Source organism: Setaria viridis, chromosome 8 (genome assembly GCF_005286985.2).
Source record: "Setaria viridis chromosome 8, Setaria_viridis_v4.0, whole genome shotgun sequence".
NCBI classification, from domain to species: Eukaryota; Viridiplantae; Streptophyta; class Magnoliopsida; order Poales; family Poaceae; genus Setaria; species Setaria viridis.
Window position 1 is genome coordinate 29508222 of NC_048270.2, and position 18777 is coordinate 29526998.

Sequence of the window (18777 nt, forward strand, 5' to 3'; positions counted from 1 at the left end):
TGCTGGTCTGTAGCTTTTGGGCTCCTTGTCTGTAGCTTCCTAGACATTGGTCACTTCTTTTACTTGCTACTAGCACTATTGCCTACAATTGTGGAACTGGCATATGCTTCAATTCAATGTTTTGCATGTTCATATTGAATCAATGTCCGTGCTTTTATGATTCATGTATCTTGTGGTCAAAGTTGATCAACCGATAATATAATTGGCCTATTATGTATTGATTAATGATGTATTATATAGTCTCCACTGAATGATTTGGGTTGAACTGTTAGTCAGCATTTCTCCATATGGCCATCAAACTGTTGGGGTCGTTATATGTTTATACCGACTGATGATCTGTCGTTGCAACGGCTTATGCCGACTACAACGTAGTCGGCCATCTCGGGCTGTGGTATAGTGGATAGATTGAGCATGTCTAGAATGTGCATGAGCCAAGTGATCACACGCAAGATAGAAATGATCAGATCACATGACCATATTCTACTCCTCCGGGGCGAAGCCTGAAATTTACAACAAAGTAATTAAACGCACAGTAGAATAATGCCACGCAAGCTCGGCTTAATTGCTCACATGAAAGAAATAAACTGCCCAGGCTAATTGACTTTCATGCATCATCAGTTCATATAAACACGGTCACTGAATAAGCAAGGTTGAAGGAACATTAACCTAAACGATGGAGGTAAACAAATCAGGATCTTAGCTCTTATTACAAGCACAATGAAGCAAGCAAACACGCATAAGTTCACATGGACGGCACAGTTTCTGGAGAATGCAGTAAACCGAAATCAAGTTTGTACAGATACGCAGATAAGCACCGAGCTCCAAATCATGCGTGAGGCAAATTCGACTGAACATATTAGCAGCAGAAATGAGCCGGACTCGTTCCTTCTGCACTGTTGTTGATCCATCAAGGTGTTTTAACAATTATGATGTTGATTGACGACCAGGCCTCTAGAGTTTATCCTGGTTCATTTACAATGAACAGACCAGCAGAATTAGAAAACAACCATCCAGCCAATGCAACTGCCCCGCATCTGCCTTCACATCACTGAGCAGGGGGGTACATCTGCACCGCCTAGATAGGTGTAGCTCAACACCTGGGCGAGCGTCCCAGCCTTGTTCAACTTCTCCATAGTAGGGATTGATTTCACATCGTGGATGGATACAGTCACCTTCTTCTGCTTCGGATCTATGCTTTTTTCATGAACACCTGCAGGGGTTAATTCAGCATAACTGTTACATCTGATCTAATTCAAGTAGTTGCTGTTCAAAGCCACCAGAATAAATTAAGAAAACAATGAAGCCATGGAAAGTAATACATCTTCTAGATAAGAGAAATGCATTCTGCCATTTATTTTTCAAAATATATTACTATTACTAATTGAACGCTGCTTTTGAAGCCTCCACATTAATCCGTATGAGGCATGTTGGAAAAAATATAAATCCAAAAAGTTCTCATAAAAACAAGAAACATCTAGCCATAAATCTAATAGGATTTAATCATCAAAACTATGTTAGCTAGATTCGGTATACATGTGGGACCCTTGTCCAGGGTTTCATCACAGACGAAACTGTTCCCCCTCCGGGTCACCCCGATAATACATGATGTGGTAAAGAGTGCAACCAAGTTATACATGCACTATTTAGGATGACATGTAAGGCACGTAGATAACATGTTCGGTTAGTGCCTCGTGGTAATGTCAGTGGTGGTCCCAGCTGTCGATCGAGTACCTTCATTTGTCCATATCAGTACATAGTAGCTACATTAGTTTCAGATAATTCAAGCAGCATCTATTTCAGATTTGAGAGGACGACAAGAATTTTGGAAGAAGGCTGCCGACATAGCTCCATAGTGTTTGGCTAACTGGACACATTTTTGTATAGACCTTATAATTAAGCATGGTCAGTTCAATGGTGAACGGACAACAACTATTAAATCATGGTTAGCAAAAAACATTTATGCAAGTAATGTAGCTAGCTTCCAACAGAAACGAAGAGCTAGCATGGTTATAACAATAATAAGAGGTAAAAAACACTGATTCCTCTTCTTTACTAAAATATCTTTCTTACCATCAATCTTGTCAAGGATCTCCATGATGTTGCTCTGGAACCCCTCATAGTGAATGTGCACTTTCAGCCAATGAGTCTGTAAATTTGCAGAAAAACCAGAGAACACGTCACTGAATGAAACATTTAAGTGCTGATTAATGACCCATTACGTGTATTTGTGTCTATGTCAAGTGTGTATCTTTTTCTGTTCTGTAGAACAATTTTTGAAGTGTAAAGAGCAGGTGTTATCACTGAGACTACATGAGACAAAATTTGGAGATGCGCGCCTGTTAAATGTGGAGAGTAGACCTCATCTCTATATGCAACATAATTCGAAACTGTGAGCATCGTCATTTTACATTTCGGACATTTAGCCTAAAGCTTTATCCTAGCAAACGACAATCAGACAAAATTGTTTGTGACACCTAGTTGTGTTACCTTTTTATTATACAGATAAGCTGTGGCCATGCTTAGTTCACCACATATACAGATAAGCTGTGGCCATGCTTAGTTTCACTACACATGCTAAAGGCTTGCATTTACATCAATTAGATTGGTCCTCCAAATGGGAGTGAAATCACCTAACATACAAATGCCAATTATTAAAGAAGTAGCCTGACAAATACCATCACACATGATATTTCACCTACACACTAGAACAAACTATTTCTCATAGTATGTTAATATAAAACACATTCCTTCTTCATGTGCGTCAAAATTCAAAGAACATTTTAAGCACGGCTAGTACACGATGTGCAGATTTCAAACTCTGTTAGACACAAGAACGGATAAACATTGTTGATGACAAATTTTTTGCCTCTGTCCGGTGTGGATTCCTCCACAGATAACTGAAGACGTGAAAGGGATGGTAAGCTTCCAAGGACATGAAGGTCCTCGTCTCCCAGTGTCAATAAGGAAATATGTAGGGTGGTCAAGGCACAGAGTGAGGACATCCATCTTGGCACTGAAAAGCTGGTGTTAGATTTCATATTTATGTTCTGAAGCAGTTGTGGTCCTGGCGTTAATTAGCCTCTCACATCGGGAACCAAAACCACCATTGCAGTCAGCTAATTTTAGATACTTAAGATTGACCAGGCTACCTAGACACTGGAGGAATGTCTTCTCGTAGCTCTCATTCCATTCATGGAACCGGAGATCCATACGTGTTAGCTCGGTCAACCCAGTCAAATTGTGCATCATGGTTGGGGACTCTACCATGATGGTACCATCCAATTCTTGCAGATGTTTCAGGTTGCCAAACCCATCTGGCGTTCTTGTTAGGTTACTTACATGCAGGTACAACAACTGTCTTAGATGAACAAAGGTTGATGGCAACTCTTCTACTTCAGTAGTACTCACGTCCAGAACCTGCAAATACTGTAGATTCCTAATCTCTTTCGGAATCTCAGTTATATATACTTGTATAAGGTATTCTCAAGTACCTGAGGTGAAACAAATTGCAAATGACTCTAAAATAGTGATTGTCGACTTGCTTACAGCCACATAAATCCAACAGACGTAAGACTGGAAAAGTTAAAAGGGCTGGTATAAAGGCTTCATGGGAAACAGATAGTGACCTCACATAATCGAGGCCTACAGTTGATAGCTGCTTGACATCCTCTTTGTTGCTGGTTTTGATGGATAGACGGCGTATCCTTTTTGGAAAATGTATCGGACGCTGCCCATCTATTGTTGTCAGGAAACCATCCTCGGTTGACAAGTGAGTAATGAGATCCAGTACCATATCATGTACACGAAAATAAGCTTCCTTATCTCTATCATGATAGACATAAAATGGTTCAATCATACTTCTGTTAATTAGCTCAGCAACATAATGCTCACCCACTTCATGAAAGGACATTCCCTGTCTTTTGAAGATGAAACCTTCACCAGCCCATTTTTGTATCAATTCTTTTGTCCATATTGAAGCATCTTCTGGATACGAACTTAGGTACAACATACAAGTTTTCAGATGTGGAGGAAGGTCATAGTAACTAATTGACAGTATCCTTCTCATTTCCTTTATTACATCTGGACGATCTTCTAGCCCAGAACATTTGGCAAACCTTGGACCAAGACTTACGTGTATTTTCCTTTCCATTAGCCAGCATACTAGCTATTGTGATGATAGCTAAAGGTACACCGCCACATTTTTTTAAAATAATCTCAGATACTTCAGCCAGTTCATTTGGAATACAGGTTTCTTCAGTGCCAAATATTCTGAGACAAAATAACTTTCTCGAGTCAGCATGAGAAAGTGGTTGTAGTTTATAGACACCACCAACTTTTTTTGCAACATCCAGATTGCCAGTTGTTGAGATTACTTTACTGCCACATTCACTGTCAATCAAAGCATATTGGATTGTTTCCCACACACTAGAGTCCCATATATCATCAATAACAAGGAAATACCTGTAAGGAGATCCAAAATATCATAAATTAGTAAAGCTTGACATATTGTTTGTTTTTCTGAGCATGATTGAGCAATCCAAAAGGAAATATACACGTGACAAATGGCTGTCTCAAGAATTTCAAGGACATCAATATTATGGATCAATATCATGCAAAGAAAACAATATTATGAGATGGGAATTGTGGAAGTACGAGATATAACAGAAAACACTTGTTCTTTCAAGTTTTCAGATATTGGACTTAGGATGATGTAGTTTCTACACTCAGTATATAAAAAGGATATCATTCATATTCTTCTTTCTATGAATTACCTACACTCGTTGCGTAGTCCCATCGCCAATTAATGGGATCTGGTCCACCACCCTCATCCAATCCACATTATAATTTTCAATAAATTTTAATAGAATCTAGAGAATAAATCCACCATGTCCTTTGCAGGACACATGGAATATATTCTACTACATCTCAGCTTATTAAAAAAAGTTATATCAGGTTTGTGGCTTTTAATCGTTAAATCAGCTTAAATGATTTCAACTCTATTTTTACTATTGTTTGAACCAAAAAAAATTGAACTAAGGTATAACTAGGATGTATATATTCAGGTTTAAAATATATTCAAAATTTCAGATCCAACAATGTCACTTTGTTTCACATGGTTCTCTTCTGGCTATCATGATTAGTGTTCATTTTTGTGAGAGTTCCTAAAAATAGTAATTCAATCGCGGACAAGCCAAATTTGTGTCATTTCCGAGGATGCACTGCACCTATAACAATAATACATTCTGGAAATTCATGGGAGAAATAAGAACGTATGATGTGTAACTTACACCTGACAAAAAAAAGAAATATACAGTGGTGGTTGTTTCAGGGGAAAAAAAGAACCAGAGATGCAGTGATGAACTAGGAATAATATAGCCAGGGCTAGAGATGAAGTCTAATTTGATATATATTGCTCATAATAAAAAGAATTAGCTTTAGAGAAATGTTGTATTCGATGTGGAATACATTGAAATAAGGTGTTTTCAGTTCAGTTCCAAGTGACACGGGCTGAGTTCCAAGTTGAGCCCTGTGCCATTTGAACATGCTTTAGATCAACATACTCTAGAACACAGAAGTTATAAAGAATCAGAAAGTCTGATGCACTTGGGATATCCTAAATCTGTAACACAATTAGACTCACATAGTGTGATTAAGTCACTTAGACTGTTATTGTTTCTGAGTCAATAAAAATATTTTTATTTTGTTTATAGTTACACAGAAAATGTGAAATTTTTTATTGACTTATAGTAGTATGTATAAATGTACTATTTTATTATATGTTGAAAATTCTGACTTATATTTAGAGAATTTCATTATATATTTGAAAGTAATTTCATTATATGCCGAGTGTAATTATTTTGCGAGTATTTTTTTATAACAGTCGGCTACAAGGTTCTTTGCCTAGTGTCCGAGGTAATGCACTCGGCAAACATAAAAACACTTAGCAAAACTTAGCAAAGTGCCGGTTTCCGGTAGTGTTTGGGTGGCTGTTCCGGAATGAACTGGAAGGTGATCTCGTTCACAATGTCCTCCCCGTGCGGAAGGTTCCCTAGCTCTTCCACGAAGTTCCTTGTCTTCTATGATGGAGCGTTTAACTTCAACTCTCTGCTTTTTGTCAGTGGTTCCCATGAACACCCTGCCGAAGGCACCTCTTCCGATGAGGGTGTCGTAGTGGTTTGTGAACTTCTTCAGCTGCTTTTCTGTGAATATGTTGATGCCAGCTGCACCCTTCAGTATTTTACCCCCGTTTTGGTCGAAGAAAGCTGTCCTCATTCGCCGCTTTCGATCCTTGTGAATGGACCAGAGTAGGAGCGCCAGAAAAAGGCTTGCGACAATGGTTGCTGCAAACACAGCATGTATCCGCTTTTAATGGAATTGTTACATTCCTGAAAGTTTTCATGTCTTGTCAAAATGTTCAAAAATAGTAAAAATAACATTATTGATCTGTAGGATTTTCACTTAACAAAAATTACATATGAAAGATCAAGTGAAAAGAGAAATAATCAATGGAAAATGTAAAATATATAACTTGGACTTCCAAAAGATCTAACAATATTATTGTGTTGACTTTTGTGCTCACCTAATACTGCAGCAGCAGGCGCGGGAAATATAATATGGGTTTACAGTCCTCTCCTCTTCGGCCAAATTTGCATGGACAAGGATATAATTTTGGAAGTTTGCGTTCGTTGATATCTGCATATAATATGTCAACATTCAAGTGGTTATTATGATTACACTTTCTGAAAAAATCTGCATAGTATTTACCAGTAGTCACAAAAAGATTGTTGTTTTCGGGAATTAGCGCAATATTTTGTCCACTAATGTATTGTAAAAAAAGTATGCAAAATATAGGAATACTACTGGAAACAGTAGATTTGCCGAAGAGCAAACCTCCTAGCACTCGGCAAATCTACTGTTTCCGGTAGTGGAAGAAAGCTGGTAAATTTTGAAACTATTTATTAGGAAAATTCTGAGCAATACAATCTTGAGCACTTGAAGACTGCACAGTTCCAAAAGTAACTCCAGACGATGTTAGGCTTTTTAACAAATAGTAAAGTTGAAGTAGCTTCTTTCAACTTTCAACATATGAATTTTAGGTTACTGAGGAAAAGTTTCAGCTTGTTTCAATCACTTTCAACTTAGGAATTTTCGCATGTTCAATTATGTTTTATTTAAAAAAAATGCAATTGCCATAGAAATAAATGAATAGTACTCTATGAGTGTTTATAATCTGAGGTTAGGAATAAATCGCTTACTCTTGCAGCCATCCTTGACGTATGGATTCCCTTGGTATCCCTTAGAGCAATTGCAGAGATACCACTGGTCATCTCTCACGCTGACGCGAGAGCTGCTGGAACTGACGCAGGCTCCGTCCCTGGAAACATTGATGGCCCAGTCAAGCACCGAAGTCCAAAGGGGCGCTTCTGTCCCCAACCCGTACGTTATATGCCATCTCTCCGGTACCATTCAGGTCGTTCAGGCTGAATTTGTACCTAAAATACAGACAGAAAGATCGACAGCTAAAGCCTAAAGCTAAAATCTTACATGAATCAGGTGTAGGCTACACTGCACAGATCTATTTCTGAACGAAAAAGAATTAAGGGACGACTGGACGTGTACGTACCATCCCTTCTCTGCCACCAAGGCGTAGCTGCAGGGGCTGTAATTCCATGCAGGGTTGTTGAGCGTCGACCAATCTACATCGATCACGTTGAGGTCGCTCGGGGTAAGTATCTGGCAGCAGCCGAGCCCTGTGCAGCCATTGCTGTTGCCGGCAGACGCAGCTTCATCCAGGCTCGTGCACGTCGTCAAGCAGCCGCTGAAGTAGCTGTTGTCTTGCCATGGAGCAGCGCCAGGTTGTAGCACCCGATGCCCGTAAACTCGTTCCTCCCCGGCTTTACCAGGAACGGCGTGCTGGTGAAGTTGAACGTCCATGAGTGACTGACGGAGACGTTCTTCGCCGAGTTGAAGCAGCGGTGCGAGACGTCGCTGTAGACGCTCATCTCGCCTGTCTCAACCGTTATGTCCATCACCTCGATGTTGCCAAACAGGGCCTCCTCAGATCTGCCGTCGGGTGCTGCAGTGTGCCGCCGGGGGCCACAGGGCGCAGGGAGGCGAGGAGGGCCTCCTCAGATCTGCCGTCGGGTGCTGCAGTGCGCCGCCGGGGGCCGCAGGGCGCAGGGAGGTGAGGAGGGATGAGCGGGACGAGCGGCGGCGTACGGGCGACCGGCGCGGCAGCAACGGGCTTTTTTTTATTATTTCAAAAATCACTGTACTGAGTAAAAACGTTTTTTTGGCGTAGCGCTACATCAACCAAAATAATTATCCGTGGACTGTTAACCTTTTCTGAGCAGTGGACTGGTAATCATTTGCAAGCAAGTTGTTCCATTTGGCCAAATAAATAAAAAAAAATAAATGTGGTGGCCATGCCTCCTTTGGCCGAAAAAAAAATGTGGTGGCCATGCATATACTATTCATGATGGATATACAAGATATGGCCCAAGCTGCAACACGTGCTTTGAATGTTGAACAGAGCTCAATGGTTTTAAGCAACTCGCAACATTGAACAAACAAGACATAAGTTCCAAGCCTTTTACTTTTCTATTCAAGATATTCTAGACGACTGACTTCCCTCCAAGGCTGTGCAATTGAAATTTTTGGTCAGTTACATGGCCTACTTTTCGCAGATGGTCGGTGGACGGAATCGGTAACATAGTTTCGGGGAAATTTCTGAGTGGACCAATTTTCAGGTACATCACCGCAAGGCACGACTGCAACTTCCAAAGTGCAGTGCATGCTCTCAGCGTCGAACAAGGTTCTCAATAATGGTTTCCAAGCAACTTCCAATAGTGAACAAACATGACAATAATGGCTCAATAGATGTATGCGTTTTTTTTCATTTGCCTTGTTGCACAAGAAAGAAGTAATTTTCACCCAAAATAATGTAAGGTCATGAATAAACCTTCCTTGTATTAAATGTAAAATTTTTAAAATCACTGTTACTAAAAGTAATGTCATTGAACTTCGCAATTTTGCAACCAACTTTTTTCAGATTGATGAGCTGCCTGAATATTTTGAAGAAAAGAAGGGAACTACTTTTTCCTTTTGCAAGTATTATGACAAGCTGATAATAGAATAAAGTCAATATGAATTCTGTTTCTGTAAGATATGTTTAACCGCAAGTAATAGGTCAACTTAGCAATATATGTATAAAGTTACTTCCATGTTGCATGTAATGTTACTATCTATCAATAACTGCTTATATCAAGTATATGAGAAAGTAATTGTCATAAAGAAAACTAGCTAAAAGGACCTAACAAAATGTAAATGGAATTATAAAGTTAATTTCCTCCTACTGAACTTTTAAAAACTTCTCTTGAAGTACAAGTTTTTCTTTGTTTTTTTAACTTGACTGTGTAAAGTTAGTTTTGTAAGAACTTTTAATCGTTTTCAAGCAAGTTGTTCCATTTGTAACTTGTGTCCAAGCTAGACGCTGATGTGGTGGCCATGCCTTTCGCCAAATAAATAAATGTGGTGTCCATGCATTATTCATGATGGATATACCATATATGGCCCAAGCTGCAACACGTGCTTTCAGTGTTGAACAGAGCTCAATGGTTTTAAGCAACTTAAGTTCCAAGCCTTTTCCTTTTCTATTCAAAATATTCTTAGACGACTGACCTCCCTCCAAGGCTGTGCAATGGGCATTTTTGGTCTGTTACTTGACCTACTTTTGGCAGATTGTTGGTGGACGAAATCGGCAACATGGTTTTGAGGAAACTTCAGATTTCAAAACATACTATATTTCTGAGTGGACCAATTGTCTGAGATATATATTTCTCGGGTCCGTAAGAAGTGAGGGTCATCTTTCCATGCAGTTTTAGCATACATATCCAAAGATGGTGTATTCAGAAGTACTTATCGAGTTCATTGAGGAACACGATTTTGAATACGTACTCCCCCTGTCCAAATATAACTCATTTTAGACTTGAACATTCTACAAAGGTGGCCAGGTGGGCAAGAAAATGACCATGCTTCATTACTCTTCACTCATGGAAAAAAAGAACACATTTATTTCTGCAATTTAGCAAGGGAAAAATAGACAAAAATTTGGCATAGAATGAGGATGACTGAGACGTGGTTTTTGGACTACAGTTTTTTGTGGTAGCGTGGGGAAGAAAACACAACTGTACTTGATATATGCTGACTTGGTGAAGAAGTCATCCAGGATTGCATGCTTACGTCACCCAATGCATGCGTAATAAAGTTGTGTTGTTCTTTATCCTTCCATCACAAAATCACGGGGCTGCCACGACACACCAACAACGAACGTGGCTAAACTTTAACAAGTGTGTACTGGACCAATTAGAAACGTCGCCATTAGCATCTTTGTATTTGAAGAATATTCTTCGATTCTTCTTAGAGGAAGTTCTTATGACACTGGAAGATAGTTAATTCCTTTCTTGACCTTGGAACGTTTTTCCTTCAAAATATGACACCAACTTCGAACATTCCTTATTTGATATTTTCATCACTTATGTTAGTTAGTTAGTTAGGTGAAACAATCTCCAAATCACCTCTAAAAATCATGAAGATACAACAAACGAATATTAACCCATTTTGAAATGCGCAATGGGCACTCGGCCAAAATGAAAAACAGCCCGGGTGGACGGCCAAAATGAAAAACAGCCCGGGGACGGACACTGCGAAATGCTCTGGCCAGTTTCGGCCTGAGAAGGAAATTCAGGTGCAAAAATAAAAAAAAGAGTTGAAAGTAGTATGGCCCTTGGACCGACTTGGTGCTGGCAATTTTAATTTCCATGTCAAGCTAGCCTTGTCGGTATTTGTCTGTCGGGAAACCGACAGGAAAATTATTTTCCATTTTTCCCGTCGGATTGGAAAATTATTTTCCATTTTCCCCGTTGGGTTTTTCCATTTCCCTGTCAGTTTTTCACCGACAGAAATATGCTCGTTTCCAGTAGTGTGGGCTGGTTTTTTGCCCCAACCTAAAAGGTTTATGACTTTATCCGGGTCTGTAGGATTTGGGGTTCATTTCAAATTTGACTAGATTTTAAAAAATGGATTGGTCCATAGTTTGGGAGCAAACAAATGCAGCGCGCGCGCACACATGTAATTTTTTATGCAGTGTTCAATTGGGGAATAATTTTAATTATTCCTACACTAGTTAAGTAGATACTCTTATGCTTGTTTTTTTTTATAATTGGAACATGTTCAATATTTTTGTTAATTATTTAAATGGGGCTGAAAATTACGATCATTATTGGAAACAGTAGTTTTGCCGAGTATCCCAAAAACACTCGGCAAACGTCACTCGGCTTCGATTTTATCGTCAATCAGCTCTTTGCCGAGTGTTTTTTGTCGGGCACTCGGCAAAGACTTTGGCGAGTGCTAAATCGGCTCTCGGCAAAAAAAAGTACGGGGATGGTGAGAAGACGATGACGGCGGCTTTGCCGAATGCCAGGATGGAAAAACACTTGGCAAAGTTCAAAGCTTTGCCGAGTGTCATAGCAAAAACACTCGGCAAAGTTCAAATGTTTGCCGAGTGTCAGTGTGAAAATACTCGGCAAAGTTCCCAAGTTTGCCGAGTGTTTTTACCTTGGCACTCGGCAAACCTTCGCGTCCCGAGCCAGAATTTGGCCTCTTTGCCAAGTGTCCCTATGAGTGACACTCAGCAAAGAGGTCAAAATCTGCTAAGAATGCATAGAAATTGGCCTCTTTGCTGAGTATTTTTACCCTGGCACTCGGCAAAAGCTCTCTTTGCCGAGTGTAACACTCAGCAAAGCGACCTAAAATTCCCTATTTTTATTGCTCGGTCACATATAACGGGCCCCACTCAAACAAACATCACAGGCATCAGACATAATTCACAATAAGCATCACAGTCAGTTCATATAGATATCGACAACACATAAATGCAAATAAACTTTAGTATCACAAGTAGGTTCATTCACAACCACAAATAGTCACAAGTAATCCACAAATGCAAATGCAAGTAAAATCACAAGTCACCGAGGAGGCCCTAGGAACTACTGCGACAAATCTGGGTCATGAGGCTCATTCGATGCCGCCGATTGATTCTGCATAAAGGAGAAGCGATTGCATGTGTGAGACAAGATTGATATTTATTTTTTTAGCCTTCCAGAAATCAATCTGAAAAGATATATGTACATTCAAATCAGATATATAGGATTGGAGCAAACTAGATAAAACTAGGCTGTCTAGAAGATTCATCACTGTTGTAACACTCGGGATGCACTTGTAACAAACAATGGAAGTTTATCATGTCGACTAATCATTTGAAACAATGAATTATTAGTGCTCCATAGCCTACATATCAATCCATAGGCAAATAAGAAGAAGTACATGGAAATGCATATCATGCCAACGATATTAGAAGCCCAGGCCAGTTCATTTCTTTCGTCCTATGTTACTTTACTTGTCAAAGCAAAACCTGTCTCTTCTCGATGGAGCATCATATATAGTGCTATGTTGATATAGAATTTGAAGTGCACGGAGGACAAATTAAAACATTCACAACTCTGAAACTTGTAATAAGGTTATCAAGTGACTCACAGGAGTAGTTGTAGGAGGTTGAGGAGGAGGGAATAGCATCGGTGGCACAGGTTGACCCATCTTCTCACAAAGACCGTGCATATACTGAAACATCTGCTCCATCCTCTGCCTCTCTTGCTCCTGCCTCTGCTGAGCTGCCTCCATCCTCTACCAATCTGCCTCCATCCTCTATTGAAACATCTACTCCATCCTCAGCCGATCTGCCTCGGCCCTCTGTCGATCTGCCTCCATCCTTGCCTCTAGCTCCTCCCGTCGCTTCCTTTCTTCTTCCACCTGGGCCTACAATATTTCATCCCAATGTTACAATGCAAAGCAAAAGTATGTAAAAATTAATGAACGATGAATAAAATAGAAATAACCTGAAGTGCCTCCATCTGGAATCGTGCAGTGTTCGGCTGTGGGCGTATCGCCGGGCTCGAACTCGTGCTCCTTGCTCGAATCTAGGAGAGAGTGGGAGTAGTGGCCGTGTCGATTGTGTTGTTGCCAATCCAGTACCGGCCATGCTTCTTGCCTCCTCTCACCCTCATGACGAATTCTCCATCAAGGTCCTAGGTGCTCGGATCGTACTTTGGCCCATGGACCTCCCTTGCCATCGATGTGTATTCATTGAGGCAGCTGTGGACGGTCGCATTACTGTACGCCGTGGGCTGGTCCTCCGGGTTGTAGGAGATGTTGGATGTCGCCTTGCCCTTGTGGGCCAAAGCAAATGCCATGAATGAGGAGCAAGGCTGGCCACCATGTGATGACGACTACAAAAAAAATAGCAATATGATTAGAAATTATGCAGAATTGAGTGTTAGAATAAAGAAACGAATTCGCGTACCCATCTAGCCGCGATTTCGTCGAGGCTGAGGTTGCCTTGATGGTGTGGTGCATCTAGCATCAACAAACGCCGCTCCCGGCAAGCGTTGTGCGTCTCCTCCCACTCGAGGTCGCACCGCTTGTCCACCATGTGTACCAGCACTGAAGATGCTGGGCGCACCACCACAGAGGCACCTACGTCATCAAGTATATGACATATAAGAAGATAAAATTAAGCATACTTAATCTCAGCAAAAATAAGTATTAATGTTCTATATTTACCTTTAGGTATTCTTCTCGGGGAAGCTTCATGTTTTGTGCATTAGTTTGATTGATCTTCATGTTTCTGTAGGTAGCGTAGTATGTCATGATGGCCTGGATGCGCGCCTCATAATGCATGTCCTTCACGAGTTTATAACAGGCTTTGTGAGCCACAGTAGCCGCCCTGGCCTCGTATCCCTCTTGGCATCTGATGAAATCCTGCATGTAGACGCGATGTATCCGGTCATTATTTCAAGAATGTCCAATGAATGCGATGTATTGAGCAATGTAGTGTGAGGAAGACTTACCCACAGCTCGGCCTTCACCCGCTCCGCCTTGTTGGCGAATACCCTACCATCTTGATTAGGGAAATCGGGGACGACGACATAGTGGTCAAACATGAGGGCCGACTCCTCCGTTCCACCAAACTCAACCAGGCTAGGGAAGTGTATCCTGCACAAAAGACCCAGGATGCCGTTGACATGACGTTTGTGATCACCCGCACCAACCTTCGTCCAACCCCTGCCTAGGTGATTAAGATAAATTATTAGTTTCTATTGTAATTTTCAACATATCAAACGAAAAATTAGTGATAACATCTAAAGTTACTTACCTAGACCCAGAGGGTCGAATCACCGGGCGTCTCTCAAGAGGTATTAGTTACCTCGGGAGGGTCGAGGGACCTCACAACCAGACACCCGGCGAACTAGAGGAAGCAAAACCCCCTGCCGCCTCCTCCAACTGGTCCTGCTCCACCTGTACATGCTCCTCATCACCAGAGGCATGCGCGGAAGGCACCTCCTCCTCAGACTCAGACGACGACGACGACGAAGCTACAGGCGACGGTGGCCTCGCTCGAGCCTTCCATCGACCCCTACCTCCACCCTTCCCTCGACCCCTCCCGAACTCCTCAGCTGCATCGGACCATTCAGCTGCCTTGGTCAATCTTTTGTAAAGCGACATTATTGTCCTCAAACTACCCACCATTGTTCAATCACCTGCAATTAAAAAGAGTAAACCAATTAGCACATATAAACAAAATGTACTTAGAAAGAGATGCAAAATAAACAAAACATACTTAGAAAATAACATGTTATGACAAATAATAAATCAATTAGTACGGATCATACATGTATTAGAAATAATAATCATCATCAGGATTAGCTAGATCATAAGTCTCATCATCACTATCATGCGTGTTGATATAATTATGCCTGTGCTCCGAAGGAGGAATGTCTCATCACTGTCATTGCCTAAATCTAATCGCTGAAGTAATTCTAAGTTGTTCACATTCTAAACCTCGTCTCCAGCATCCTCGTTAGCAACCCTTTTATTGTCTACTTCCATTCCAATCGCTTTGATTAAGTCTATCTCAAAACTCCCTTTGAGCCCATCTTCTTGAAAGAACTCTCCGTCATATGTGTTGGGGTCTATGTTGTAATCTTCATTGTTTGGGACATGTAGTTTATCATGTGGCGATACCTTGTACACAACATCCCAACCCTTAAGACGGTCGTCGGTTTGGCACGGGTATGAGAGATAATAAACTTGAGTGGCCTATTGAGCCATAATATAGACATCGTCTCCTGATAAAACAGATGATTGTCGAATTTTGACTAGTCCAAGATTAGGGGTTCGTCTCACTACTTCAGGATCAAACCAATGGCATTTGAATATGAGAGGATTAAGAGGTTTGCAACCATGAAACATGAGTTTGTATATTTCTTCAATTCTTCCGTAATACTCGACCCCATCAAAGCTTAGCATAAAAACTCCGGTATTTGTGGTTCTTCGATTGGGCCGACTTTACTCGTGGCTTGTTGTGTGAAAGAGATATCCATTCATATCATAACCGGTAAATGATCTGACCCTATAGGCACAACCATCGGCAACTTGTCTCAACTCGACACTCATAGACGCATCGGTTTGGCCCTGCAAGTTCAAGCAGGGTAGTTCGTTATATTATTCGCACGTACGAGCAACTTGTAATGTCAAACTAAGTACGAGCTAAATTGGACAGTACCTTCTGTTTGAACCAAGAAATGAAATCGGGCATTCCATTTCCCACACCCTCTCTAAGAAGGGTCTGAGCTTCGTGTGGGGTAGGTTCCCTTGATTCATGCCAGAATTGACGATGAAATTCCCTGTACCAATGCGAAACAAGGGAGTTGGACACATAATTGTGACTACTTGAGAAAAAGTTTGTTAAGAATTTACAGCATGCACGGCTCCACTTCGGATAGGTTGGTCAACACATATAGCATAATAGTGCACCACTCTTCATGTTTCAAGGTCTTGTTAGTCGCACCACTTGCACTTCCTAGTTGCCCTTAGAAAATGCTAAGGTTCGATTCATCTTCGCCAGCATTGTAACGAGGGGGTGGATTATGCACGCTAGGAAAGTTGTCAACATAGTATTTTGTTGTGAAGTTTGACACCTCCTCCAGAATTTATGCCTCTGCTATGGATGCTTCAATTTTGCATTTATTTTTAAATTTAGTTCGAAGAACCTTTTGACATCTCTCAATTGAATAGCACCAACAGCCCTGCACAGGCCCCCCCATTCGTGCCTCATACGGGAGGTGCAAAATCAAATGCTGCATCAGATTGAAGAAGCCGAGTGGAAAGATCTTCTCCAACTTACAGAGCAACAAAGGCGCCAATCTTTCCATGTCTACAACCATAGTACAAAGCTGGCAGAAGAAATTGCTTAACTCCGCTAGCACTAGCCAGACATGCTCAGGGACATAGCCTCGAACGATCACCAATAGTAGCCACTCAAGCCATATGTGGTAGTCATGACTCTTGAGCCCGCTGATTTGGATAGTAGCTAAGTTCACTCCCCTCTTCAGATTCGCTGCATACCCATCAGGGAACATTAACGTTTGGAACCATTCTATTACTTTCCTCCTTTGAGCCCTCGTCAGGACGAAATTGGCCTTAGGCTTTCTCCATGACTTGCCACCTCTGGGAGGCGCCATGTCTAGCTTTGATCTATTGCATAACTTTGCTTGATCCACTCTAACCTTAATGTTATCCTTTATCTTATCAGGAAAGTCCATGATTGTACCAAAAATTTCCTTGACGACATTCTTTTCAATGTGCATTACATCAATGTTATGTGGAAGAAGAAGGTCATCAAAATATGGGAGGTTCCACAAGCATGACTTCTGAGTCCAGGCATGTTGCTCATCATATCCCAAAAAACCATCTCCTTATTGATTGACCTCAAGAGCGTCTAATTGAGCACGAATCGCGGCACCAATCATCATCTGCGGTGTAGGGTCTTTAACTACGACATCTTTTGTAAAGTTCTTGATGTCTCATCTGAATGGATGGCCAAGAGGGAGGAATTGTCGATGTTTGTCGAATGAAGAAAACTTGCCACCCTTCGTCAACCAAATGAACTTCAGAGATGGCTTGCATACTGGGCATGGGAACTTTCCCGTGAACACACCAGTCGCAGAATATCCCATACGCCGGCAAGTCATGCAGGGAGTACTGGTACCAAACATGCATTTTGAAGTTTGTCTTTGTAGCTCGGTCGTATGTCCATACCCCTTCCTCCCAAGCATGGACCAAATCATCAATCAGAGGCTCGATGTACACACTCATATTATTCCCCGGGTGTTCAGGAATTATCAACGACAAGAATATGTTCTTTCGTTGAAAGAGGACGCCAAGGGGGAGATTGAGGGGGATAATGAACATGGGCCAACGAGTGTATGGGGTAGCTGCCATTCCATAAGGATTGAACCCATCTGTTGCCAGCGCAACACGTACATTATGAGCCTCACGATGAATCACATCAAACCTTGTCCATGCTTCACCATTGGATGGATGTACCAGCTTCTCAAGATTGTATCGACGTCCGTATTTGTGCCATGTCATCTATTTCGCAGATTCCTCAGTCATATAAAGCCGTTGGATCCTCAGTATGAATGGAAGGTACCGTAGGATCTTCACGGGGATTGCGAGCTGCCTCTTTTGACCATCACCAGAGTCTACCTCCAGGAACCTAGAGGATTCACACTTCACACAGTACTTTGCTTCTGCATGTTATTTCCTGAATAAGATGCATCGCTTCGGACAAGCATGTATCTGCTCATGTGGCATCTTAAGTGCACGAAGGAGTTTCTATGCCTCATACATGCTCTTTGGGAGAATGTGACCATTCGGGAGCAGGTTGCCAAAAATTGTCAGCATAGCATCGAAGGCTTCTCGACTCCAGCTAAATTGGGACTTTACGGTCATTAGATGTGCAATGGCATCCAGTTGAGAAACCTTGGTATGCCCGTGAAGGGGTTGCTTTGCCGCTGACAACATGTCATAATACGCCTTTGCGGTTGCCTCTGGCTCCTCCTCCATACGTCCTTCATCAAAGTGTGCTTCATGATAGTCATTTAACATGTCTCCTACCCCGGCATCAGCATCATAATCCACGATGTGCTGTCTCACGACCTCGTCTCTCACACGATCGGTTTTAGCATGATAGATCCACCGGGTATAGTCTACCGTAAATCCATTCTTGCAAAGATGTTTACCCATGACCACCTTTGTTTGTCGACGCGTATTTGCACAAATGCTTCAGAGACACCAAGTGGCACGCGCTCCTTTAACCTTTGCAAATTTTAGTTTCAAGAAAGCATCGATCCTCTCAATCCATTCATCAGTCAATGAACCCTGACTAGAGTGGCCCGTGTACATCCACTCACGGTCATCCATCCTCTAACATATCAGCAAGTAATATAAAAATCAATTGCATCTACAGGTTACTATTTTATCTAATAGGTGAAGATAGGTCCTAATCCTACCCGAGGATGTGTAGATGAGGTTAGTTTCCATGCTCTGCTCTGATCCGAGATAGAGTTTCGGCAGCACCTCCCCGTTGTTCTCCAAATACACGTCCTGGCAGGGCGATTGTGTATCTGGAGAACAACAGGGAGATACTGCCGAAACTCTATCTCGGATCAGAGTAGAGCATGGAAACTAACCCCATCTACACATCCTCAGGCTGTCCAAAAAATGTGGACAAGTCGAAACAGATACGGTTATAGATATGCAAAGATCTGCACATTTCCAACCGTATCTCTTTCAAACAGGAGACTCCTAGCTAGGTTA

General features: G+C 41.6%; 1 pseudogene; it reads right to left on the bottom strand.

Moving 5' to 3' along the window:
- Nucleotides 1-480: 480 nt before the first annotated feature.
- Nucleotides 481-18777, bottom strand: part of LOC117834462 (disease resistance protein RGA5-like) — a 54306-nt pseudogene continuing 36009 nt past the window's right edge.